At 36.8% G+C, this 27,837-nt stretch overlaps 1 protein-coding gene across 35 annotated transcripts in view; it reads left to right on the top strand.

Moving 5' to 3' along the window:
- Sorbs2 (sorbin and SH3 domain containing 2) overlaps positions 1-27,837 on the top strand; it is a 326,988-nt gene that overhangs the window by 118,184 nt on the left and 180,967 nt on the right. For 10 of the 35 annotated variants that reach the window (XM_078031050.1, XM_040294551.2, XM_040294595.2 and 7 more), the window contains exon 1: positions 286-836. The exons of 1 other annotated variant lie outside the window; for it this stretch is intronic. The gene's annotated coding sequence lies outside the window, so the exon portion shown is untranslated. Of the gene's footprint in view, positions 1-284; positions 837-27,837 lie in introns of those variants that run through there. 24 more of the 35 variants (XM_040294615.2, XM_040294607.2, XM_040294602.2 and 21 more) reach the window with 11 other exon arrangements.

Below are 27,837 nucleotides of genomic sequence, written 5' to 3'. Positions count from 1 at the left end.
TTCCTGGATCTCACATGGAGCCGCCACTCATGTAACAAAAGTTTCTTGGGAAAGCCAAAAAAATCAGCACACTTGTATTATTGGTGAAATATTTAGAAAGATAACAGAAGCTACCCTCCTCAAAAATGATGAGTTTGATGAAAAGAAATTAACAAGCTGTGTCGGGCTGCACATGATCAGCCATGCTTGCTGTCTAAGTCTGTCTGTTGGTTGTTGCTATGGCTACGAAAAGCCAGTGGAACCCAATGAGCTGTCTGCAGCAGTGCTGAGAGGACCAGCCATTTTACTTATGGAAAACAGGGTGGCATATTCTGCTGAGCTTTACTCTGGAAGAAGCATTTTTTAAAAATCTACCCAGAGAAAAGAGAAGTAATGTGTATATTAGTATACAATTATCACAGCCATGCATGCCTACAAGCTGCTCTTTCCACAGGCTGTTGACCGCTGTTGCAATTAGCTGATTGGAGAAAGTGGAATGCAGAATGATAATGCTGCATATCTGCTATCAGGCAGCAGGAAAGGGTTTTGTCTTGGGAAGGCAAGCCTTGCCTGCAATATTATCTCAGCAGCTCCCTAGCTGCTTATCCTGGAAACTAGTGATCCAAAAGGAGGGTGTTGCCCTCTGCTAACACGGGTCCTGTGCGTGGCTGTTGCATATGAGCGGCAGGTCTGAAAAAGCAGGTGTGTGCTCGGATGGGCATTGGACTGTAACGCAGGCGGACGCTCTCGGGTTTACCTGCTTCCTGTTAACAGATTGTTGGCTCACAGAGCATCTGCTTGCACGCTGAGGCCGAGGAGGAGAAGGGGGTTTCAGACATCCCACTTGGCTGACAGAGGTAAGCTTTTTCAGTTTCCCCCTTTTGAAAGCACAGCATTAAAATAACTTGGAATGAAACTTAATCAGAAAAATTTACATTGATTGTATAATCTGAATTTACCGAGGAAACACAAAAATATATACAGATACACTTAGACACACTTTCACACTATAGTGTCAGAGATATAAAGAATTTAAGTTCTGGAAATTGTGTGATAAAAAAATATTAACAATATACCTTTGGGTCAAAAATAAATATTTACTGTTTTTAACAAACTATGATGGGGCTTGTCACTGTGGACAGTTTTTATAGCCAACAATCTTTCTCTCCTAGTAACAATGGATTCTTTTATGACCTACACTTTGACATACTGTAAGAACCACATGGAAAACCAGCAGTGTGTAAATTGTGAAGCATTTATTTTTAAGCCTCGTAACTGATTTGTGCAACTCTTAACACACCTGTGTATACCTTTAAATTAAGGAATGCCATTCCCTATGTAGGTCATTATAGTCAGTGGATTTTGTACTTGCTTATTCTGGATCGAGTGTCTCGGTGTGCTGTTTGGTTTTGTTCGGGGCAGTTGTAGAGCAAACAGTGTAGGTACTGGAAGCTGCTCACACCTCCTTTCTGAGTATCATGCATGCCAGGCTGGCCTGGAGCACAACACCCCCATTGTGCTCCCCCGGCTCAGAATCCAGGGAAAGAAAGGAAGTGGAGTCTCTGCATTGAGCTCAATCCCAGCTATAGTATGTGGCGGTAAAACTTCTTTTATTGCACAATTTTTCTCACAAGCAGATAGGTTTCAGAGAAGAGTGAAACCAAAAACACCACACACCTCATACAAATGTACACCAGTAATTGTAGCGGATGTTTGCTGTCAGTTGCTCTGAGATAATAGCACAGACTTTGAATTGCACTAGGAATTGCCCCTTAGTGAGTATTTCTTTGATTTATAGTCTCTTAGGAACAAAGCTGTTACTGTGGATTTTAAAGTGGTTAGTCCAATCAAAATCCCTGGTGAGGAAATGACCACGGAATGATTTTAAATTCTGTTTCAGCCACATTTCAGCTTTACCTGAGTCAATTCTGTTGTTGGTCTACCAGAAGGGCCAGATAGTTTATAATGCTCTTGAAAATATTTAATGAAAAAACATACGTTTGAAAACTCAAAATAAAATCTATTATCTACTGAAGGTAGAAATTTACAGTGAAATTTATACATAGTAGGTGAGATGACTTCAGGTAAATACATTTTTATTTGCTACCTTTTTCTCCCTAAACATAGATGGCATGAGGAGTCTCCTTATACTTTTCAGTATATTTTCATTGATACACGTGAGCATGAATCACCTGTTGTACAGATAGAGCGATTGTTAAAATACCTTCAGATAAGAGAATTGAAAAGCATAAGGAGAATTTTTTTTTCAAACTTTTGTCCTAAACGTCACCAGTATTCAAGATACAAAGATACAGACTAAGAATCTCAGTGCAGAGAAGAATGGCCAAATTTAACGATGAGAATACATAAAAGTAATTCCATGTGAATGTGACACCATATGGGAAGAGATGGTGAGGTGATGACATTGTGTTTCACTTATGTTTAACTTTAAAAGGAAAAACTAAATGAACAGCCCTAGCTCTGAGTCTAATTCTATGAATAAAAATTTCAGCCAAGTAAATGATTCTATCAGAGTAGAATGAACAGCAGAAAAAGTCTCTTTCCAACCAAATTCCCTCGGAACCTCTGAAAGAATTCCGAGAATTAACAGTGAAATGACTGGAGGCAAGAAAATGATTCCTTATTCGTCTATCTTGGGGGGAACTTTTAGAAGGACAAGGTGTGGAAATTCCCAAAACACACCTGAGGGCTGTAACTATTGCCTTTGAAGTGGCTCAGAATGGGACAAGAGCCGCACAGAAAGACGGACACATAAACTTTATACCTGTGCTGGTTTCTCCCTGCATTACTAACCCTTTAAGGAGACAGCTATGAAAGATGAGCATTCTGTGTCATTTCTGCCCAGTTGTTTATTCAACATTAGGAACCAAATTCAAAGACATAATCCTCATCTTTCAAGACTTTGCACCTTGGTTTTTGTATAATTTTGGACACTTGTTTTTTGCCACTTTCCAACTCCTCTGTTGGAAATATCAAATATTTTGTAATTTTCTGAATATGCTCTATCAAACACTTCCAAATGAGACAACCTGTTTCAGACTTTTCCCTTAAATCTTGCCCCTCAACACCAGCTGTCTTTCATTCTTCCTTCAAAATCCAGCAAGGATGTCTCCCCATGCTGTTTTCACACCTTCAGCTTCATATGAATTTTATGCCTACAGTTCTTTCTACTGCACGATATTGCATTAGTCTCTGATCACAGGCTTCCAATGTTTGGCTGACCTCTAATTCTGAAGTACTTTGTCCAGTGTCTGGTTACCAGTGGCATTCAGGCATTGTATCAGACTTCACTATTTCTTTACTAGTTACTGTATAGACTTGACCTCAAAACGTAAGTCCTAATTCTGCCTTTCATCAGAGAAACCCAAAACCTTTAGAAAAAACAACAATGAGACTTTAACTTCCCAGACAGGAAAGTGTGGCTTCAGGATCACACTGTAGCATAAAAGCTGAAAGTGTTTTATGATAGATCAGAATTTTTTCTAAGGGAAAATTTTGCAACACATATTTTTTAAACAAAACAACTGGAAAGTTTTAATATAGAGATAAGTCTTTTTTTCTATCTATCTACAGCCATTAAATTAATTTTCAGGGGAAAGTAAGGATAGTAAGTATCCCTATTTGAAATTTGTTATAAATTCAGACTATTTACAACCTACGTTGACTTGATAACAAGTAGTTGATTGTTGTATAATATATTTACAGAATTGTTTATCATACTGAGGTCAGAAAAAAAGTAAAGATTGCAAACAGGAAAGAGACTGGACAGTTGAAATAAAGTCAACAATAGCAGAATTTATTTTTATTTTTCTAAATTCCTCTGAAAGGTAAATTGCTAGTTACCTTATCTTTCCTACAACTTGCGTTCCCAGGTGAGATAAAATTCTTAGCAGAATTGTTATTTTTAATAAGCCTAATTTTAATAGCTATTTTATGGAAAAATTACCACAATGCTATCATCAAAGATACATATCAGGAATTTTATTAAGCATCTAATCCCTTTCTCTCATATATCTGTGTCAAAAGTAAAAGTCGTATTATTACTGTATGAATTTTTGTACAAAAAATAACAAACACTAAGAAATTTAAAATATCCAGATGTTTAGAATCAGAAAGCAAAATATTTAGGAAATAACTTAAATTCATATTCTAGACATTTTCACATTATTATAACACCATTGAGTTTTCTAATAAAATAAGATAAATAGCAGTTCTTAATTAATATGCTATCTTCTAAAGATTTATTTTGGCTAACTTCTAGTTGGTTTTAATATATAGCATGTTTTATTAAATAATAGCTAAAGCTAAAATTGAAAATTGAAATTCATCTTAATAACTAACTCCATTTAAACTATTATTTTAAATCACATATAGTAATTAGATCTTAGGAAATACGATTGCATAATATATCTATCATTTTCACTATTTTATATTTTAAGAGATTTATAATATTTTGAAGGTCTAAATTACATATGATTGTATTTGATAGTGTAATGAAATGGTTGGCACTTACATTTTACAATGAAGAGTTGCAAATAAATGATCATATTAGATAATTTTCTAAAAGGCCCTCAAATAAATGATTTAATTATATATAGGCCTATTAAATTCTAAACTATTACTCTTCAAAATTATTCTAAGGTTTTCAAAATATCTTTGCATCATTTCTGAAAAAGTTAAGACATGTACATTTATCTTTAAGAAAATGTTTACATATCTAAATATTGGCAAATAACTCATGCTAATGTAAGCTCAATTAAAATGGTATTAGTTGGATGAATGACAGGGAACCAACTATGACAGGTGTTTATTTGAAGGTTTAATAGCATGACATATATACATAGATTTATATCACACTTTACTGTATCCTAGTCCTCAATACATAAATGTACTATTTACTAGCTAGGCATTTTGGCCAAAACAGCTGTGTTTTTCTCTTCCCTATACAAGTTTTCTATACAGAGTTTCAGCATTAATTTTGTGCTTTGGAAAATCATTATTTGAACAAAATTACAGAAAACTGTCACTTTTCCTGAGTCTAATTCAAGGAAAATACTCTTGTTTCAAAAAACAAAAAAATACCTTAGTAATATTCTCATTAAACTTCCAAATATTTTTATACCCTTGTTGCAATTTAGAAAAATTTAATAAAGAATCTTGAAAATTTCAATGATTTTTTTTCTTTTTTGTCCATTTATGCTGTTGTTTCCATTTTCAAATTTGGGTGTTTTTATTCAACTTAGACATTTAGTTCTTTTATCTTTTCTTAAGATGTTTTTTCAATAATTGGCAAGCATCAAAAATACTTTCCTGTAATAAATCGTATCCTCTCCTTTGAGTAGGATATAATTCTATACACCATTAAATAAGTTTAAAAAGTAACACGTGGTTGCTAAAAAGTGAGTTGACTTGATTATCAAGATGACTTCAATGCACATTGATTCATTTTCCTAATAAATGTTTACTGTAATGGCTGAATTTGAGGACAAAGCCACATAAGCCACTCAGGTTTCAAATCTTCTGATGTTCTACTCTCAATCTGGCATTCTTTAGAGACTCATAAAGCTATAAAGATCAGCCCTAAGGAATCCAACACACTTGAGCAAAAATGGGCTTCAAACTAAAAACAATGACATTCCAAGAAGGGAATATCAGAGTACTATCAGGAAATGACCTGAAGAATGGTTAGATTTTTAAGTGAAAAAAAAAAAAAAATTGCAACATTTTGGCCACATTGGAGGAAATTAGTAAAAATGTCCATTCTGACCTCCAAAAAGAAACCCTTGTACCTACTTCCTCCTGAGGACAGCTAGTTTCTTGGGGACATTAGTCTTCCAAAGAGGTGACCACTGTAGAGGCAGCAACCCAATTGATAGAAATGTGCTTAAGCCTTTGAGTATAAGGACTCACCCTCCACTGTTGATCCCTCACTGGGTCATTTTCATTCAACATCTTAATACTTTATACCAACTGCCTACACTTTACACTATTAAAAAAAAAAAAACTAGGAACTTCACACTTGGATGCTTCAAAATGAGCTGACTTTTTGTAAGTTATCAAGATGTCTTCACACCCAATCATTTCAGTTCTCTGTGCTAAAGTAAACAAAGGAAAGGAGATTAGATAACAATGATTTTAGCTATTCTTGTGCTAATTGTGTCATCTAGCGAAGTTTCAGCGCTTTCTGAAATCAGTACACTTAATCGGTAGGATATGCTATTGCCTTGAGTAAATACTACGAATTTTATTCTATGGGGATAAGCAACTTTTAAAAGAACTTGCCTCTCAATATCTAGATCTGAAAACTTATATAAGCATAGCATTATGGTTAAGAAAATTTTATTACCACTTAGTTACTCTTAATGAATAGTCTTGTGTTATTTGATGTGCCTTGTGAACTGGCCAGTTTAGGTAGAGGGAGATCCAGAGAGCGGCCAGTAGCAAGAAGGAAAAAAGGTAGGGGTTGCTTGAGCAGAACAAAAGTTGCAAGGAAAACTCAGCTTTCTTTAGAATGGCAGCTGAGACATTGAAGGCATTCAGCAAACAGGTCACCCTATTAAATATTCAGTCAGCATTTGCTGAATGAAGGAATGGCTCATGGTAATCAGATCTTCCCTCTGTGCTGTGCAAATGTTAACATGTGACTTAAAAAGTGCTGTTTGCATCTAGAGATAAAAGGGCAATTCAAAAATTTTCCTAATTTTTTTTGAAAAATCAGAAAACAGAAAAGGAACAAATATGGAAATTTTAGAAAATGCTACTTTTGAAGCAAAATGTGGTTTTCCTGAGAAGCACTATATTTCAACAATTACATAACACGGGAATATAATCAGAAGCTTAGAGAAAACTCAAAGGTAACTCCTTAACGTCATGAGTAATTGAGACAAGAAAAACTGATTTCTATTCTTAGTTTTCTTAACACTTCTGATTAGAGTCACGTTCTTCATGAAATATCATCAACACTCCATACTTAAAATTTTCCTTTTTTAAATAAGAGTTTGAAATAAGATTAAACAGATTAAACAGTCACAAAATTTAACAGAGAAAGGTGTTGTGTGGGAAGACCTTTTCAAGTTTAAAAATGTTAATGAGACTAGGAAAGACAGTAGAAGGAATCAGACATAACTTGCCTATGCTCACATATGAATACACAACCAGTGTAACTCCACATCATGTACAATCACAAGAATGGAATCCTAATTGAAATGGGTTTCATTCCATGTATGTATAGTATGTAAAACACTAAGCTAAATCTGAGTAATCCTTTTAAGTCTTAAGTCGTCAACAGAGGAAATCATGGCACAACCAAAAATAACTTGACTCATTTAAATCTCTATAGACTATTTCCCCAGATTTTAATCTCCTGAACAACTTTACTCCATGTTAGTTATATCTGACCATCCAAAAAACAATAAAAATGTTGGAGAGCATAATTATTTCCTTGATCAAAAATAATAATTCACTTCTTGAAAATTAACTTGTTTTGGGAAAAGGGTCTTAATAGGTCAATAATCCAAATGACTGATGATATATTTTTAATTCTTTGACATTGCTTTTACTTAGAAACAACTCTTCATATGATATGTGGTCTGAAATCTGATTATATCACTGATTTCCTTTCTGTAACAGATTAATTTTATAAGACTAACATAATGACTTTTCCTTACATTCATAATAAAATCTTCCTTTGGAAGTGTGGGAAATATTTTTACTACATTTTAAATTAATTTTTAGACTTATTGTCAGAAGAGAGGAAAAATCATCATCTTCATTTAATAAAAGTAAATGATAATTAAAACCATAAGTTATCTAGTTTAGTTTAAAATCACCTTTCCTGTGACCCAGTGTCCCAGATGTCTGTTCAGTGCTTCATGTGAGAATTATCTGTCAAAATAATTTGATTTTACTTATATATTGCTGTATGATGTAATATTACATCATAATCATCTTGAACCCTAAACTTTTGCTTTCTTTGGAATGAATTGAGAAAACATGCCCTCAAATTTTTTCCCCTTTTTTGGCTCTGATATTTAATTTCACAAACATTGAGAGCTGAAAGATTATGATCATAAACTCATGTTTCCTGGGGAATGTTTCATTCATGAATTGCTTTGTTCCCAAACACCTCAGTCTTTTTTTTTTTTTTTTTTTGTACCAGGGATTGAACTCAGGGGCACTCAACCACTGAGCCACATCCCAAAGCCCTCTTTGGTATTTTATTTAGAATCTGAGTCTCACTGAGTTGTTTAGTGCCTCACTTTTTGTTGAATCTGGATTTGAACTTGTGATCCTCCTGCCTCAGAGATTACAGGCCTGTGCCATTGAGCCCAGCTCAGCTTTTATTATGTTCTGCTTCTAACCCAGCCTATGAAAAGAAGGATTGTATGACCATGGTACAGATAAGGAAGAGAGAACAGAAGCTTAATATCTAGGACCCCAAAGGACTGCAGCCTTTAAGTTTTTTTATTTTGTTTTGTTTTAATTAAAGGACCACTTAACCAAACAAGGTTTTGAGTTCAGTAGGAACTAGAAAGTGTGCTGATTTGAAATTCAAATGTTTCCATTTCCAACCAGAAGTAAATCATTTTCAAGAAATCTGCTCATGCTCTAGCTAAGACATCTCCAAAAGTGAAAGAGTATTTCATCTGGCCAACAGAGCAGAATGGCTCTTTGTTAAGGGACATGGGTCCGATTATTAATTAATAGCAAACTCTCTAGGGAAACAAAATCAGAATTTTATCTGGCAAGTGTAATGCCAGGTGACAAATGATTTTGAGACTACCATCAAGCTTTGTTTGCTCCACAAACATCAGTACCAAGAGTTTATAAGGACCAAGTCCATCAGAATCTCTGGGGAGGTCCTTTCTGGCAGATGAGCTTGATCATACAATGACAAGGTCTCTCACTCTCCTGCTTCAGACTCCAGAGGACCGTGTCTCAGTTATTGGTATGTTACTCTAAGTTACCCAGTCACGTCTTTTACATTTTTATCTGGTATTGAAAAGAAGGTCTTGATAAGAAAAGTGCTGAGTAAAAGAAGATCCTAAGTCTGTGTGCAACTTAAGGAGACACAGACTCAAGTAAAAGTTGTAATTACATGTTTTTAAAATGATATCTTTTTCACACCATTCATTTATTGCACCCCCACCAAGGAACTTCTACTTTTGGAGTAGAATGTGAGAAAATAAGCCGAGAGATCATTCAAAGAGCACACAGATAAAAAAAGCAAGACAGGAATGCTAGTTACTGTAATTGAAGGTGGAAAGTAATAAATTGCTCTAAGGGAGGTACAATCAGTACATTTTATTTATTCCTTCAAGAAAGACATGTGCAGGAGTAACTTATGCAATGCAGAAACTTGTCTCAAGAGTTGAAGTTCTGGAAGATGGCAATAAATGGCTCAGAGATGGTAGGATTCTTCGAGGATCAGGGAAGAAGACTTAGGGGTCGTGGTGAAGAAGATCACATGCCTCACAGGTGGTTGCACCAATGAAACGATTGACAGGGATGCACTGAGGGCATGCTCCTTAAACGTGAGTTGTGTAAAACCATCTTCCATGCCATAAAGTTGTTTTTCAAAGCAAATGCCAAAATCCCAACTCCATCAAGGCATCATTTAAATATAACTTAAATAGACCAGTGGTGATGGGAAGGTAAACTGGTGTGGCCATTGTGGAAAACAATATTGAGTTTTCTCCAAAAAAAAAAAATTAAAAATGAAACTACCATATGATCCAACAATCCCACACTACTGGATATATATCCAATGTAAATAAAGAGGACAGGGAAACAACTGAAGTGTTCATGCATGGATGACTTTTTTTTTTTTAATGTGAGATAAATACACAAATATCTATCTAGAATCCTGTTCAGCCTTAAAATAGAAAAAAAAAATCCAGTCATTTGCAAAAAGATGGATGAACCTATAGTACATATGCTAAGTGAAATAAGTCAAATAGAGAAAGACAGACCCTGGGAGGTCTCTGTATATGGATTCTAAAAATGTTGATTCCAACAGAAAGTGGAATGGGGGTTGCTAGAGGTCAGGGAACAGGGAAAATGGGAAGGTGTGGATCAAAGCACACAAAATTTGTTATAAGATTAATGAATTCTGAGAAATTAGTGTACAGCACGGGGACTATAATTATTATATATTTATAACACTATATTGTTATAATTATATTATGCTAATTATTAATACAAGTATTATATACTCAAAACTGCTAAAATATATACCTTAGATGTTCTCACAACATGCACGATAGATAACTCTAAGAGGTGAAATAAGTGTTAACTAACATGATTGTAGTGGTAGACTTCACAATATATATATTCATATCAAAACATCACATTGCATATCTTAAATATATGCAATTTAATTTGCCAATTATACCCCAATACAAAAGCTAGGGGGAAAGGAGCACATTTCCAAGGATACAGAAGCAATAGGAAGTAAGGATGGAGAAGGACCCAGCTGAGAGAGTAGAAAGAAAAGAGGAAAGAGGGAGAGAGATGGAGAAATTTGTCTGCTATGACCAAGAACGAAGCTTGTCTGTGGCCATGGGGAACAGGATAGAGAAAAGATGCAAGAACTAGTGGGGGCCCCCAGAGCAAGACCTTAGTAAGGGCAGCAGAGATAAGACCTAAGGAAAAGTAACCAAGGATTCAAGTGATAAGTTATCCCAAAGAGTTACGTGAAGATTAAATGGAGTATGTGTTCTGGTTGGGTAGAGAAGGGTCTGGCATACATGCGAAACTCAAGAAATATCAGCCAAGCTGAGTACAGGGGCACATGCCTGTCGTTAGTCCCAGCTACTAGGAGGCTGAGGCGGGAGGACTGCTTGACCTCAGGAATTTGAGACTAGCCTAAGCAACATAGCAACATATGCCAACTCAACAGAGGAGAGGAAAGGAAGGGAAGGAAAGGTGGGGGTGGGGAGCAGACTTGTTAGCAAGTATTACTGTCATTCTTATCACAGAAGTGAGTTCTTTGGAAGGCAAGCATCGTGTGCCTCTAATTTCCCTGGCTATGTGAGTTCAGGGGAGACTTGTCAGAGTTATAGCTCTTGGGAATTATTCATAGTCTCAAGGACAAGAGAGGGGAGGTAGCATCACAAGCCACCAAGACAGAGGGTGAGCAAGCACTCAGAGGGAAGCCAGGGAGCAGTGTGCGGCTGACCCTGCCTGGACTACTTGAGCCACGTGCAAGGCAAAGGCAGAGGGTTTTGATGGACAGAACCCCATGTCCAGGTGAGCAGGGAAGTAAAGAACATTGGCATTTTGGGGGAAGAGAGGTGTCTGGAATGTAGGAACAATAATGAGAACTAGGCCTGGTAGAATACAAAGCATTTTTGCAGTCACTCGAATTTGAAATTCATTCCCAGCCCTCTAATTGCTAACTCAGTGTCCAGGACTAGGTTCCTGGGCTTCTCTAGAGTTCTATTAGACCCAGGAAAAGCTTCCGAAAAACAGTTTCAATATCTCAGGCAAGAGAAGAACTTAGGCATGCACAACAGTGATGGGCAGGGAGAAGAGGGAGGGATTGATTCAGTCCAGATCTGCTCTCAGTGAGTGGCTCTTCTGGGTGTGTGGAATGTATCTCAGACAGTGACTGACAAATAGCCCTAGAAATAGGTGATTCTATTTCAGTATGGTGTATCATTAATAGAAATATATTAATAGAATGCACAGATGTAAGATAAATCTAAGGGCAATTTACTGTTGTTCTTGTGAATGAACTGCTAAGTTGGTATCACTGTGGATGTGAGTATTGTCCTGGAAGGTGCTCCAGTGCCATTTATTTATCTGCAAATGCCCTAATTTCATTTTTCTTTGTGGCTGAGTAATATTCCATTGTGTATACTTACTACATATTTTTATCCATTCATCTGTTGAAGGACACCTAGGTTGGTTCTATAGCTTAGCTATTGTGAATTGAGCTGCTATAAACATTGATGTGGCTGCATCACTATAGTACACCGATTTTAAGTCCTTTGTGTATATACTGTGGAAAGGGATAACTGGGTCAAATGGTGATTCCATTCCTGGTTTTCTGAGCAATCTCCATACTGCTTTCCAGAGTGATTGCACCAATTTGTAGTCCCACCAGCAATGTATGAGTGAACCTTTTCCCCCACATCCTTGCCAACATTTATTGTTACTTGTATTCTTGAAGAAAGTCATTATTAAACAGCCACTCTGATTAAAGACCAGTGGGCTAGACTGAATTAAATGACTGCTCATTGGAGGATAATTACATCATCCAGGGAGAATCAGGAAAAACCTGAGCAAGCACAGGACGAGAAGTCTGGAGAGAAATTAGGAGGAGGAGAAATCATGAAAAGGTAGAATCAATAGTACTTAGTAGACATTTGGGAGTGGGAGCAAAAGAATAGCTTAATTTCCAGGTTTCTGTCTTGGAAAAATAAGATATGGATGTGTGGGAAAGAAGGTAATGAAATAGATCTAAGACTTTTGAGATGGAGAAGTTAGTAGCCAACAGGTGGAATCATGGTTTTAAAACATGGTCTGGACCAGTAAAAGTATAATTTGAACAGTTGACAGAAGCCACATATATGGTTTTAAATTTTATAGTAGTCATATTAAAGAGGTAAAAAAAAGATATGACATCAATTTTTACAACCTGTTTACCCAATAGGTCAAAATATTATTTTTTCAATAAGAAATTAGTATGAAAATAGTAATGACTGATTTTACATTATTTTTTTCATATAGAATGTGCTTTTTACATGTGTGGTGCATCTTAATTCAAGCCTGGCACCTTTCAAGTGTTCAGTAGCCATGTTTGACTGGTGGCCACTATGTTCCACAACATTGTCTAGACTGTCAAAGCCTGGGCAGATATCTATTGGAGAGTAGTCAGAATAAAATTTTTTTTTTCTGAAAATATAGATCAAATAGGGTACATGTAGAGGCAATAAAGAGAGTGTGTACCCATAGCAAAAGAGAAGGGAAGAACGATACCAAAACTGCCCCTGGACTTTATCTTCCATCTTTTACTGATATAGAGTATGAGGGCAGAGTCTCCAAAACATATGGAGACTTTGTTCATTGGTGCTGAAGTTTTACACAACCGGGATCTGCTGTGTACCTTGCATGGCCAAGTGTAAGATGAAAATGCCCTTTGTTCAAAAATTATTATTAATCATTTTGGGGATGATGACAGCAGAATATTAAACTGAGTACCTGGCCCTTCAAAGCACAGTGTCAGCTGCAAGTGCTCAAATTACACGCTGTCAAAGCCAATCTTGCATATATCCCTTGTGCTTTTATGTTTTGTATATGGACACTCTTGCCTTGGTAAATCAAACTCAATTTATTTAATGAGATGAAGAGTGATTTTGAGCTACTGTGGAGTATCTCTGCTGGCAGCCACTCTTTCTGGCTGAAGAAAAAAGCAGCTTCTCCCCAAGATGGTACATTTAGGCTGGGCAAGTCCTGCTATACCATTCCACAGGTTGAACCTCAGTCAGGCCAGGACACCATCATCTAACCTCTGTACCAGGTCAAGGTACCTAGTGGGGAGCCCCTAACCTGGTGGGGAACCTGACAATTCCTCATTACCATCCTATTTCCAGAAAACCCTATTTTCCCACACCTTGTCATGATAAGAGAGAATCACAGCTGCACATCTACACAGCCTGGAATTCTCTGAGATAAGTAGAATAGTTAGAGGGGTTGGGATAGCTGAGCCTTTGCAGTTCCCAGGCCAGTACTTGAAGACATGTTATTGAATTTTTGTGTGTTTGGTTTATTGTGAACAGAACACCTTACAAATGAAATGCATTTATCTTAAAAATGCAGACCTAACGTTGAGTTTCAGACTTTCCTTGTCGTATATATGAAAATAGGGAACTGACTCATGGACTAGGTCCAAGCACCAATGGCCCCAAATATTCATGAATGTTACTGTGTCCTCTACCCTCCTGTTTCCTTTCTTCCTCTCCTCCATCTGCCCCTTCCCTCTCCTTCCCCTACCCTCTCCTGCCAGCCTAATGTCATTTCTTTATGTGGTTATTTTAAAAATCCAAACCATAGTTGGAAGTTTCACTCATTGTACTTAGTGAAGAAATTTGTGTCATCTGTCCTTGATGGCCTAGTTTTAAAAGTCAGAAAACAGCAATTTTTTTTCTGTCAAAAAAAAAAATTAGTGCTTTTTAACATCTTTATATCCCATAACTAATTTGCACCTTGTCAAGGACAAGATTCCTTCAATTCTGTATTTTCCAAGAAAGGAGAGAATGAGCTGATCTAGAGACGGTGGAACGGTAAACTAAAATCCAGCCATTGAGTTGGCCTGTGAAAGCATGTGACTTAGTGACTTCCAAGTGACAGGTTTGTGTAGGGGAGAAAAGATCTCTTTCTTCATGTACTGGGAAATTCCTAGCTAAGGCCCCTATATAACAAGTGGCAGAATAACAAGAAAAAAATGCAGATTTATTTCATATAAGTTTTAAATGACATGGAACTTCAGAAAGAAATGAAGACCCAAACGAACCAGGAAACGTGTATTTTATTCTAAGTTTGATGAAGAAGTTGATTATTGTGGAGGGTCCCACTGACAAAGAGGGTCTGAGCTTCGGTAACAAACTGCAGGGACTTAACAAGGCCTGTTGGTTCAGATTCTTCTCTGTATGCCTGGGTCTTCTTTCCTCCAGGTACAGGGTGGGTGCCTCTCACATGAGAGTCTATGACCTACTTCAGAGAAAGGTTAGAAGTTTCTTTTATCTTCAGGGGAGAAGAGCAGGGGATCAGACCCACCTGCTTCTGCTATTTTCTCAAATACCACCATGCCATATGTTGGAATAGTGTCCTAAAACCTATCATTTGGTATCTGGAAAATGAAGATATTATACCTACATCAAAAGACCATTAGTGATATTATATGGAGTAATTCATGCAAAGTACACACTGTAATTCCTGATACAAAATGGTGTGTGTTTGTTGGTTTGTTTTGGTACCAACAATTGAACCCAAGGCATCCACAGTCCTTTTTACATTTTATTTCAAGACAGGGTCTCCCCAAATTGCTTCGAGTCTCACTAAGTTGCTAAAGCTGGCTTTGAACCTGCAATCCTCCTGCCTCAACCTCCTGAGCCACTGGGATTATAAGTGTGTGCCACCGTGCCCAGCCACAACTGACTCTTCATAGGCAATAACTAATATCATCAATAAATATCTCCTGATATTAAAGTACAATAGGGATATCTCAGCGGTCTCCATATAATAAAGCTTGACAGGGCCCAGAACAACAACAATAAATACATAAAATAAATAAAAATACATTTTCAGAATAGAAAAATAATTTAATAAAAAGATGATTACTGTTAAAACTCACCAGGCTTTCAATGCTCACCTCATTTTTAAATTGTTATAGTCTAACTTAAAACTCTTGGAAATGTCCATAAGACTGTATCAACACAGTTCTCAATCTTTTGGTCCCAAATGGATTATATTGCATTAAGGCCAACCAATCTTTCAGTGCAAAAAATGTATCAAATATGTATGGATTAGATTATGTTCAAAATTTGAACATTCTTCAATACTCAAAGATGATAAAAAGCAGATTGCTGTTTCTGAGAGTTGCCATCAACTATGAGAAGAGAGACTCCATCCCTACAATCCTAAAGAACTTACTTAAGAATGCTTCCTATGCCCATTTTTAATTAGATTTATGTACTTAATTATGTTTTTCTTGGGCTGATCTAAAATTAGGCCTGATGACATAGGGTATCAGAGCTTTGTGATCTACAAGGTTAGTTAGGAATGTAAAATAACAGTAAGTATTCTTACAAACAATAATAATGGCTACTATTCATTCAATGCATACTGTGTCAGGCAGCATGCCAAATTCTTTAAATACCTCTCATTGACTATTCACAAAAACACTCCGATGAGGGTATTATTCTCATTTTACAGAAAAGGAAACAGACTCAGAGAAGTTAAACAACTTGCACAAGGTCACGCATGTGGAGAAAGTAGGATTCCAACAGATCTGCCAGATTCTAAACCCTGTGTTCTCAACATTTTCCTAAACCTCCTGCTCATGGGAACTGCAGGTCAGCCTAAAGAAAATGTTATAATTCTCACTTTATCATCCTCTCTACAGTTTTGCTTGTGGGCTCTATGGAAACATTCATGTAGAAAGGAACACCAAATTCCTTTATAAAGACCAGAAATAGCACAATGATAAAAAGAGGAAGGGGAAAAATCTAGAAGGTCAATGATTAATTTTTTTTAAATGAGATTGTGAGTGGTTTTTGCTTTCTTTCTTTTGTTTGCCTATATTTTCTAACTCTCCTCAAAGTGTTGAAATTTTCAAATTCAGGAGGTGCATCTAAATAGTGATCAAAGGAAGTTTATGGAGCTCTAATCATGTTCAGTCTTCTATGTATAATGTTACAAGGCTGGGCAATAGAAAAAGATTTAAGCCCTCTGAATATAATTTTTTTAATCAATTTCCTTTTATTTTTAAAATGGCATGCACTTTAATTTGGGAGATTATTTAGAAAATGTACCCTGGGAATGCTGGTCACCAGCTGCATGTTCTGGGCTCAGTATCAGTGGGCCTGTGTACTGGCGGTGGTGGTTTTACCTCCAGATTAAAAATAATTAGCTCTACTTTGGAACCAAATACGGTTCAACTGGAGTTCAAAAAGAATCAAGAGCCTTGTGGCTATGTACACGTCAAACAATTTCTCTTTGTTGACTACAACACTGTGATCTAAAGAAGAAAATGGTCAAACTGAGAATGTGTGTTTTGGGATAAAAAAAAAAAACTTAATTTTTTTCCACATTTCTAAAGGAGTATTTAGTATGATAAACATGTATGAACACTATTTTTATGATAAATTCTATTTCACAGATGCTAGGTTAAAGGCTTCATCCATGACGTTTAAAATAAGAAAAGGGGTCTAGGGCAGTGTTTGCTTGGTACACAAAAGACTCCAGGTTCAATTCTTAGTGCCAAACAAAAGTAATAATAATATTATAAAATGAAATAAGAAAAAGCAAATCAAAAGTTTCTTCATGAGACATTCGCTGTTCATGACATGTAACATGGCCAGTTTTACCTTGGTTGGCTTAGTTCATTATTACCCCTCATGAACTTTTCAAATGTAGAAGGTAAGCTTTTTCTATGAGTTAGTCACCATATTGGGTGGATAGATAGAAGTTCTTGCCCTCTTGGAGCTTATACATTGCCAAGGTCTATTTAGACTTCGCATCTGAGACTTTGTCGCCCAATTCATAAGGTATGAGTGTGTCTAAACAAAACACATGATCATACAAAATGTGAACAAGTATTTTCCTAAAAAACTGATTAGATTAGTAAAATGTATTCCCACACTTTGTTGTTATGCAGGCAATGAATTTATGCATACTAATAGAAGATAAGAAGATATGGCATGTGGTGAAAGCTTGATCATTTTAATTCAAACAGATGTAACTTTTAAGTTGCATTGAAAATTAGAATGTTTCCTGGAATTAGTACTTAGACAAACTTTTAAAGTTCCTTATGAAAAATGTATCATTATATAGTTATGTTCTTCAAAACACATTGATATCTTTTTATGACTTCTCTCTTATTCAGGGTTTTCAACTCAGTGTTCAAATTTTTCAGAGGATAGACACTATGGAATATTTATAACCAAATCAGCCCTATTCCCATTTCCATGATGTGGAAGAAGAAACCAATTTCAATAGCACAGAGTCAATGTCAAGGTACAAACATGGCTCATTTCAGGGAAATGTGAGCAGAGAATCTTGAGTCGTGATCTAAATTAATGTAGTCTTTGTTCAGTGATAAACATATTTTAGAGTTGTCCTATGAGAATTGGGAGATGCTTTCCATCATGCCAAGGGTCTGTTGTGTAAATAGGGATGTTAACATTCTTAACATGAAAAATGCTATGTGAATGGCTAAACAAATAAATGAAAAGATTGGAGTCCACAGATTTCCTGGCTCTTCCCACGTAGAAAAGTTCCAATTTGAGAGTTACCCACTGACTGAGATATCTTGTAATAATCCCAGAAGTTTATAGCTCTTATCCATTTGGGGAAAGCTATTAGAACACATCCAACAGATGATATGGTAAAGATACATCTATTTTACTTGTAGAGCTGCAGTAGTTATCGTGTAAGTAAGAACTAGGAAGGTTTTAGTTATAATATGTCTTTGTGTGTGAGTGTGGACAGGAATCAGTATGTGTTAATAGGCTGTTTTACTTCCCCCATTATTTTTGTGTTTCATATCTTAACCGAAGAGCTGGTTTCTCTCAGGACAAAGTTAGCAAAACCACTGAAGCAGTGAATGGAGATAAGTGTAATCAGAAATGAGACTGCCAATCTCCTGCCACCTTGAAAGTTGTGAAATTAGAGATGTTTTCTCAGCTCGTAAATTAACAAAGACCATCCATAAACCTTTTAAGTAAGGTAGCTATACTATTTTGCAACAATACAGAAATGGTAAATGCAGGCATTTCTCACTTTGACTTGGAAGCAATGCAAGTTTTGTGTATTTAATGTGTAGGAAGAAATTTCAGTGTCAAAACTAATTTCTAAGTGCACTAAGAAAGAAAGAACATGGTCAAGAAGCAAGTACAGAAGCAAAATTACATAACAGTCTTTCCTCATTTTTTTAAATGAATTTAACTCTTGAGAGAGGACTTTAATAAAATATTGCAGTAAATATCAACATGTGTTATGATTTCTCTCTTGAATGAATTTATTAAAAGAAACAAATATATTCTGAAGACACAACACCAATTTATCCTTTCAAAAGTGAAAATAGAAGAGAATGTGGGCTCAAATTATGGGAGTGTAAATTTCTATTATTTCTTATAGAAATTATATTTCTATAAGATAGCATTATATTTCTTATATTTATAAATTATCATTTGTGATATCTTGTACTATTTAATAAATAGCATATAATATATCCTGAGATATGTGATTATATGACATATCAACTACCATTATAAATGTAATTCATAAATTATTTGTAAAATTGTACTTTGATAAATAGTGAAATTATTATGACAGTTTTTAATAACTCTTGAATGGAAGCTGAAGGCTCTGAGTACCTTTGTAGTTAATTCAAAATGATTTGGATTGAAAGAGAATGTTCTCCACAGGGCTGGTCAGAAGTACAAGGAAGGCATCTCATTTCCTCTGGGGGGGAAAAAAAAACTATCTTTTAGTCATAGGAAGGCAGCACACAAGTAGCTTCAAAAATAGACCTTAAGCTGATTTTTTTTTATGGTTAAAAAAAGAGCGGTATTATATTAACTGAAATAGTAAAAACAGTGCAAAAAGATGACCTAACCCAGTCTTGATCAACAAGTCAAACACCCCAAAGAATAATTGGAGCCCCCAGTCTATGCAAGCTCTGCAACCTGGAAATCCCGTCTTCATTAGCTCATGTTCTTATGTTTGTAGGTCGAGGTGTTTGTTGCTACTTGAAATTTCCAGTACCTTTGTGGTTACCCAAAATAGAAAGTGGTGCATAAATCCAATCTGGAGTCTCAAAGGTGTGTTCAAATGTGTGCAAGTCTTTTAAAAAGAGGCCAAGTGGATAGATTTTAATCAGTAACACAAACACAGAGTTCACATTACAAAATGGTAGAGCTTCTGCAATTTATAGCTCAGGATTGGCACAAGTGATGGGCACCCTTTGCTAGGGCCTTTCTAATTCCTTCTTCTCTTACCCAACGTTTTTTGTGGAAGTCCAAGGGCATCCTGAACTTATTCCTCTTTTTCTGTCTTTGCAAGTAGGATTCATTACAGGGTATAACAACAAAATTTACTAAGTAAGTATACTTTCTTAGAATGCTTTAAAATAAATTCAGCTACATGTTCCTCTTTATTTCAGAAGAGATTGACTAATAGACTTGCATTAATACAAATAATTTATCTCTGAGAATTCTCTCTCATTTCCTGAGTTATTGTTTCTAATTACTGGACATGATGTTATTTTACTTTCATCATTGATTGATCCTCAGATCATTTTACTCCACTTGAGTGTCTGGTTAGGTCCCAACTAAATGTGTGCCCAGTTTTGTGCTGTGATGTTCCAAATTTTGCCCTTTTCATTAGGAGACCGTCTATTCATTTCTTTCCCAGCTAAAACCATTCTTGCTAAACTTATTGCAAATCTCATTTTCCCTGCTGTTTGTGTCTATTTCTTTTCTGTATAAAAATCTCTTTTATGTTGCCCCATTGAAGCTATCACTTGATACTTAAATGAGCCTACTATTGTACTGCTGTGCCAGATTCATCAAGGATTTGAACAGCAAGTCTTTCTCAAGGCTGCTCCCAGGCAAAACAAAGTAGCGCTTGCCTTTGGAGCAACCCTGGTGTTCATGGTACAGATTGACAGGACCCCATGGGAATTCTTATCTCATCTCACATGGGACTCTGCAATCAATGGCATTTATGACCTTTCATCCCCACTGGAAAATTGATTCTCAGGCCTTGGTCCTATTAATGACTTCCTATAAAACTATTCTTCATGACCCAATTTTCAATATGTGAAAAGGCAACTTGTATATTTTATGTTCCTTTTAGGCATGATTTAAGGTTAAATGAAAAGTAAGAAATCTGGGAAATCAAATTGGTCCTGAAGGTCTCCGGCTGGACCATATTCAAGAAATTGCTGCAGGCAGGGACCCTGAGATAGAAAGAATACATGAAGCCTGCCCATCCAGGATCTGTGTCAGTGGAATCAAACTTAAGATATGTATGAGTCCCCAAATTGGAGACCCTGTCTGGTGGTAGGAAAATCACAAGATTGGAGGAGAGGGATGTAGAGAGAAATTTGAAGATGTGAATTTTATCTAAAGACTCTTGGGAACATAAAACAGAATCAGAGTTCATAGAAATCAGGAATCTAAAGTCATTTCCATCTGTCTACAAAGTAAGAAAATTGAGATGATTTATATTCCATTTAAAGATGCTATTTATAATCCCCTCAGGTAGTGCAATGATTAATGGGACAACCTTTCTCTGTCCTTTACAGCTTTGTCTCTCCTCTAAATATATTCTGTAAGGAAAATATTGTCTATTGTTTATTTTATACTTAAATCTATTCTGCAGTGCATCAGTTCAATTTGCCAATAGCTGTATCCCTTGGCTATTTACACATAACTCAAGCCTTCTTTCATTACTCAGTGTTGTTGCTGCTTTAGTTTTATTTGATTATATTTTCACTCTCTATATTCACACGACCAGATATTGTATGAGGAACTGATTGAATTTAAGTTTTTAAGGGGAGTCCTGACATCAAGGAGCTTACAGTCTAGTAGGAAAAAAGAAACTGCTATAACAATATATTAAACCCCTCTCTTCCCTCTCTTTTGCAACAGGCACTGGAGATTTTTGCACAAAGTCTCATTAAATTCTCTTAAGTAGATACCTGGTGTTGTAAGGAAATCAGGGTTTTAAGAGATAAAGTAACTCTGCCCAAGTGACATGTTTTGCTACGGAGAAAGCTAAAGCTGGAGGTCTGCTCTGCCTGATTCCAAGGCCTGGGTTCCTCTTTCTCACAGTGTTGATAATTACTGTTAGAGGTGGATATGGAAACTTCAGTGTCATTTATTTTATTTGCAGTCAATCAGCCTAAGTTAAGTGTATGTCTATCTGTTACAAGATGGAGAGGATTATAAATCACCTCCTTCCACCTACTATGGAAATAGTCTTTTTCTTTGTTTCTTTCGTGTGTATGTGTGTGTGTGTGTGTGTGTGTGTGTGTGTGTGTGTGTGTGTGTGTTGTGTTTTTGGTACAAGAGATTGAACCCAGGGGTACTTTAGCACTGAGCCACATCCCTAGCCCTTTTTATTTTTTATTTTGAGACAGGGTATCACTAAGTTGCTTAGAGTCTCACTAAATTGCTAAGGCTGGCCTCAAATTCACAGTCACTCTGCCTCAGCCTCCTGGAGTTGCTGAGATTACAAAGGCCTGTCACCACTCCCAGCATGACAGATTCTTCAACGGACTCTTTCAGGACCTTAGGAAGTCAATTCTTCTGTTTTCTTTCAATTTATTCCTTTTAGTGTCAATACCTTTCTGTTTTCAATCTTCTACTGACCCAAATGAGATGTTGATGATACTGTTGCTCTAGAGAGATTGTTCTGTCAACCATAGGATAGAATTCTTAGGAGAAATAAGCGTTTCTTAATCTAGTTGTTTACGATTCCATGAACTCTTAAATTAAAATGGCAAAGACAAAAACTGAGACTGAAACTCTGAAAATGAGCTATCTGAAATAAACTATAAGAAAATTAAATTTATTATATAGATACACCCAATTCATTTCATTTTCCCCATCAGCAAAGTAAAAGTACATATCACTTTGAAGATTACTTATTATATCATATTTGCAAAAAGCTTGTCTTTGAAATTTTTAAAAATTAGCATCTAATGATTATACCAGGTATACTTTTCCATGCATTGTATTCTTCAATCCTCTTTAAAATGTTCTACAGTAATTCATAATATGCACATTTTAATATAAGGGAACTGAGGATCACAAATTGTGCCCAAATCCAAGAGGTAACCTCTTCTGCTCAGAGTGCATGCTTTTAACTGCCTGATGTTGTTCATAGAGAGGATGAAGAATGACAATGAAGAACACCCTTAGGGAGTTCCTACTGTGTGCCAGACATTGGACCTTTGCATGTATTACTTCATTTAATCTTCACAGCGATCAGATGAGTTAAGCACTGCTATGGTTCTTATTTTATTGATAAGAGACCAGAAGCAAGAGGAGGTTAAAGGAGCCAGCCACACAACTTGGAAGCCAAGCTCAGATTTAATGATGGCAGATTATACGTGCTCTAATGCGATTTTTGGCAAAAATGGATCAAAGACAAGACATATATGCAACAGTATGTTATAACATCATATGTTATGATTTATGTCCATTTCCTCAGTATATGGTACTTGATCCAAACCCATGAAACAAGAGTACTTGTTCCATGTGTATTTTTAACTTTATTTAGTTCTGGGAAATTAATGGCTTCCTAATCCAACACACCTTCTCTTCAATTAGGACAGATAGCATTCACTGTTTTAGGAAAAGCCTAAGTAGGAGTCTCAAGGGTTTTTAAACATTCAAAGTAAATGCATTACTAGCCTTGAAAAATCTTTCAAAATTAGTTTTTCTGTGACAAGGACAAATTCCGCCATTTAATTTAGATTTTAAAAGCTCTGTAAGCTACATCCAGTGACCCTGTTCAAAGTTTTCCGAACAATGATCTGGCAATGTACACCCAGAACAGGATAAACAGTGGGTTCCTGTTTTGTATTTCCTGTAGATGACTGCTACGCTTTTATTTCTCTTGATATTGCTGATCATTAAGTGTTAGTTTCAGAAGAGCCAACGACTTTGCTATATTTAGAGCCCCAAATATTCAAATGGTGCACCTCCTAGGGCCTCAGGCATGTTAGATCCTATTTTTCAGACCAATTTTCACTCCATTAAGAAATTATAAAAGGGCTGAAGCCCGAAGCAAACCTGGTTTTAAGGGCTGGTGGTGAAGGACCAGAAGTTCTTTTGAAATTTCTGAAACTATTTTCTCCATGGCATCTAAATGGCAGGCTTGATAGTTTACGGCTATGTTTCAGCCTGCCTAATGTCATAAAGTGGTTCTTAGATGACTGTGTTGTTTCCAGCTTCAGGTTACACACTACCTCCATTTAGCCATTTAAACTAGTCGAGTATTGGGATTTTCTTCAAGCAAGAGGCCCAGGAAAAAGCAGCCCCAGGTGGCTCACCTTATTCTCTGTCCCTTGGTATAGGCCTCCCAGAGTAGCACCTCATTTACATCAAATGAATCAGGAGCAGTACAAAGTTAAAGGGTGAAGGACCGGGGAGGCTTCTTCTGGGGAATATTTGGTGTCTGTGAAGTTTACAGCAGGGTGTCTTGCTGCTAACTTATTGGCTGGAACGAACTGCAAGGGAATCTGGAAGTTTTAATGAGGCATATTATTAGAATTCTGCAGTAAGAAGGGCACTGGCCAGAAAGCAAAATGGGAACATTGATTCAGAGTTGAATCTGCCACCTCTCTGCCTGGACAAATGAAAATCCCATCACGATAAGGCAGGTTCCCCCCTGTCATACCTGCTATTGGAGACCACTCCAGTTCTAGCTCAGCCCCAAGGGTCTAAACAAAGATTCCCCACCACAGTTTTTTTCTTCTTCTTTTTTTGTAAAATCGATACATCTTTATTCATTTCTCAACACATCTCTCCCATATCTCCTTATTTCTGGTGTTCCCTTCTGTGATGGGACGGATGTTGCTATTTTTATTTGGGAGGCTGACTTGGCTATTTTTGTTTGGTTGGTTGACTTTGCTAGTTAATACATTCACCCTCTAACTTCTATCATGAAAAACATAAAAGCAATAATATTTTAGACCCACAGAAGTAATCAGATGAGCTTGCCAAATAATCAGAGGTGACTGGTCCAGGGACTCCAACACCCAGGGCTCACCTGACCACTTGAGAACAGAGGGCACTAATATTCCTGTGACATGTGCAGCCCATGTCACAGCATACCCATAGGCCAGAAAGTTAGGTCTGGAACAGAAGGCAGGCAACATGGAGAACATGCATACATTCAGTCTTTGAAGGTTCCCGTGTCCAACCTGCGTTCATTTAGAAAGAAGTTTTTATTAGGTACTTGACAGAAGGAATCTGTAGTTCCTTCTAACTTTTGAAGGTCAGTCAACTCTTCTCAGTTGTTCTTTGTTTATCCTTCATTTTTGAGAGTTTCAAGGACACTTTTCTAGAATTTTATGTATATGTGTGTGACTGTTTTGGGGAAGGGAAAACTCAAGTTTCTCCTGTACTCTCAATAACAATCAACATCACAGATGTGTATGAGCTCAAGGGTGGAGGGATTTCTCCCCAGCTGTAGACAACCAAACAATGCTACAGATGACTCCTGCTGGGCATCCTCTTCTGCAAGTCAGTTCTGACACTGACCACCTGGACATAGAATCAGGTCCCACAGGTTGAGAGCTCCACCCCCCAGCCAACATCAGATGCCAGTCACAAGTCCCAGGCTGTACTTCAGACCAACTAGCTATACATAGGGGTTCCTACAATTCCCTTTTTGAGTTTGGTAAATTTGCTAGAGTGGCTCATAGGACTCAGGGAAACATGTTTACTGGTTTATTATAAGGATATTACAAAGGATGCAGATGAAGAGACACATAGGGTGAGTGAGGTGTGTGTGTAGAAAGGAATGCTGGGCAAACCTCCACATGTTCAACTCTCCAGAAGCTCTCTGAACCCTTTCCTTTGGGTTCATTAAATCTCCAGCCATTAGTGATCAACTTATCCTTCAGTCCCTCTCCCCTTCCTGGAAATTAAGGGATAAAACTAAAAATCCTGTTTGGGTCTTTCCAGTAACCAGCCCCCATCATGAATCTACCTGGAGGAGATGTCAGCTCTTAAACAACTCATTAACACACAAAAAGAGACTATCATTTCAGAGATTTCATTGTCATTCAGGTTTTTAGAAGTTGTAAGCCAAGAAACAGGGTAACAATATTGCCCCTTGGAAATTAACTTTGGTAGTCATATCATAGTCATTATGGAAATGTGGCATGGTCTGCCGGGTTCATTCATTCATTTCTTGAATGACTCAGAAAAGATATTTTCCATCCTGTGGGTTGGTGATTTTGGAGTGTTGTATGCATTTACAAAGAGCCTGTGCAAAATAGTATATTTTAATGCATTGTCAGACTATTATAAGCATTCATCTGCCCTGTGGTGGAAGAGATTACATGGCCTTTTCCAAGTCAGCATGGCTAAGACCAATTGCTTATCCCCCTCAGCCTCTGACTCCCATTCTGTAGCCTTGGTCACACCAAACTCTCCTTTCCCCTTACTAGAAAACAAGATTGCAAGTTTCCCAGCTTCTCAAACAGTGACTAATAATTCATTGTATGTTCATAACTAGTGTATAGTGCAGATATGAGAAAGGATTTCACACAATGGGAATGACGCTGATCTGACCAAGTAACTTAGTGGTGTGACACTTCATGCATGCCTGTCTGTCTGCTCATACCTTATAAACACCATCAGGCATAGTTTGCAGAGAATCAAGTGGTATAACTATCTAGTGATACATAGTCAAATATACAATTTTCTCAGCAACCTAATCAAAAGAAATATTTACTGGGGACCTCCTGAGGGATTAATATACCCCAATAGAGTAACATGTGGTTCTGAAAAAGGTCAGAGATATGATAAATGTGTGCATGTGACTAGACTTGTTTCAAATCATTTTTAAAAGGTAAATATAAATTATTAAGACAAAAGAATTTATCATACCCCAAGGGAAAAACAAGTGGCATCTGCCTTTTAAGAGAAATTTTAAACCAAATAAGTTTCTAGAGAGCAAGACATTTCAGGGATTTCTCTTGACTGGAAACAGCTGCTTAATTAGAATACATAGAGATTTTTTTTTCTTTTTATAAACAAGATACTTTTTATTTCACAAATTCTGATGAATACATAACAAAATGCACCCGTTTGTTGCTCGTGCAGAATTTATTTAATCATTTATTTTTCAGCAAATCCATATGCAGCAATTACTTTGTGCCAGGCACAAATTCAATACCTGTGTGGGGAATCAACTAGAATGGAAAACTGGCCAAGAGGCTACTGGAGGAGAAATGCACATGTAATCCATCACTCAAACAAATGCTAGAGAGGTTGAACTCACAGGAGTGAGGAATGTGATTCTTCAAGAGTTAAACAGGAGGAAACTTGTTCTACGTAGGTGGATAAGGAAAGTCCTTCAACTGAAGCCCAAGGCATTAACTGCTGAATGAAGAAGGCAGGGGCTCCAGTCCCAGGGCACCACATTCGACAAGGCCCTGAATGTGGAACATTCCGGGCATTGAGAGAAGGCCAGAGAAGCTGAAAGAAATAAAGCTAGAAGCTGTGTAGTAAAACTGTGAGTGAATATTCTAGAAGACACAAGATCATGAGGGACTTTCAATAGGGCACCCTAAGAAGGCTCATCTTAACAATTTTTATATCATATTTAGCAACTGTTGCATACGCTCAATTTCAAAAGGAATTTAAATGCCAGGAAAAGCTGTATCCTGGTTATATCAACAGCAGGAGTAGTTTTTTTAAAATACACAGGAATTCAGACTGTAAGTTTAAAAGCAATAAAGTTTTAACAAGAGAATGTAGTTTTAGCAAAGTTCAAGAAGTTATCTCTATGTAATGCCTTGCATTTGATAATAGTTCTTTAACTTTTCATTAAAAATTTTCAGCAACTTGGAAAAGTTTAGTGACAAATAGCCTGATGTGACATGTGGCAGGCAGCATGTCACCTTCTACAGAGCAATCGCTTACCATCAACAACCCGATATAGGAGTAATTGGACATGTGATGTGACAACTTTCAAGTGGTGACACCAGCAGATGTGAAGGATGGGGGTTTACTAAACATCATTTTTATAATCTCAAATAAAAGCATAGATTTAAAAACTAGTAAGGGTTTATCATCCAATTTCTCTGCCCACATTTCAGCACACCAGCTTAGAGGGCTTGGGGGACTCATCTGATATCCTAAACCTCTCAGGCTTCACCGTTTCCCCACCCTGTGCCTCTGAGTGTTGTTCCACACACAACAAACCGAGGTTTGTGACCCAGCAGATCCTCCGTGTGCGATGCCACTATGCATCATTACCTTTCTTGCGTATGCATTACATTGTTGACCACGGTTGAAGCAAACAAGTGTAAAAGGTGTGGCTCTGCTTAATTTAGGTTTCGTTTTGCATCATTTTGCA

Source organism: Ictidomys tridecemlineatus, chromosome 14 (assembly GCF_052094955.1).
Source record: "Ictidomys tridecemlineatus isolate mIctTri1 chromosome 14, mIctTri1.hap1, whole genome shotgun sequence".
Lineage (NCBI taxonomy): Eukaryota > Metazoa > Chordata > Mammalia > Rodentia > Sciuridae > Ictidomys > Ictidomys tridecemlineatus.
The sequence above is the reverse complement of the archived record's forward strand: the minus strand, read 5'-3'. Positions and strand labels throughout refer to the sequence as shown.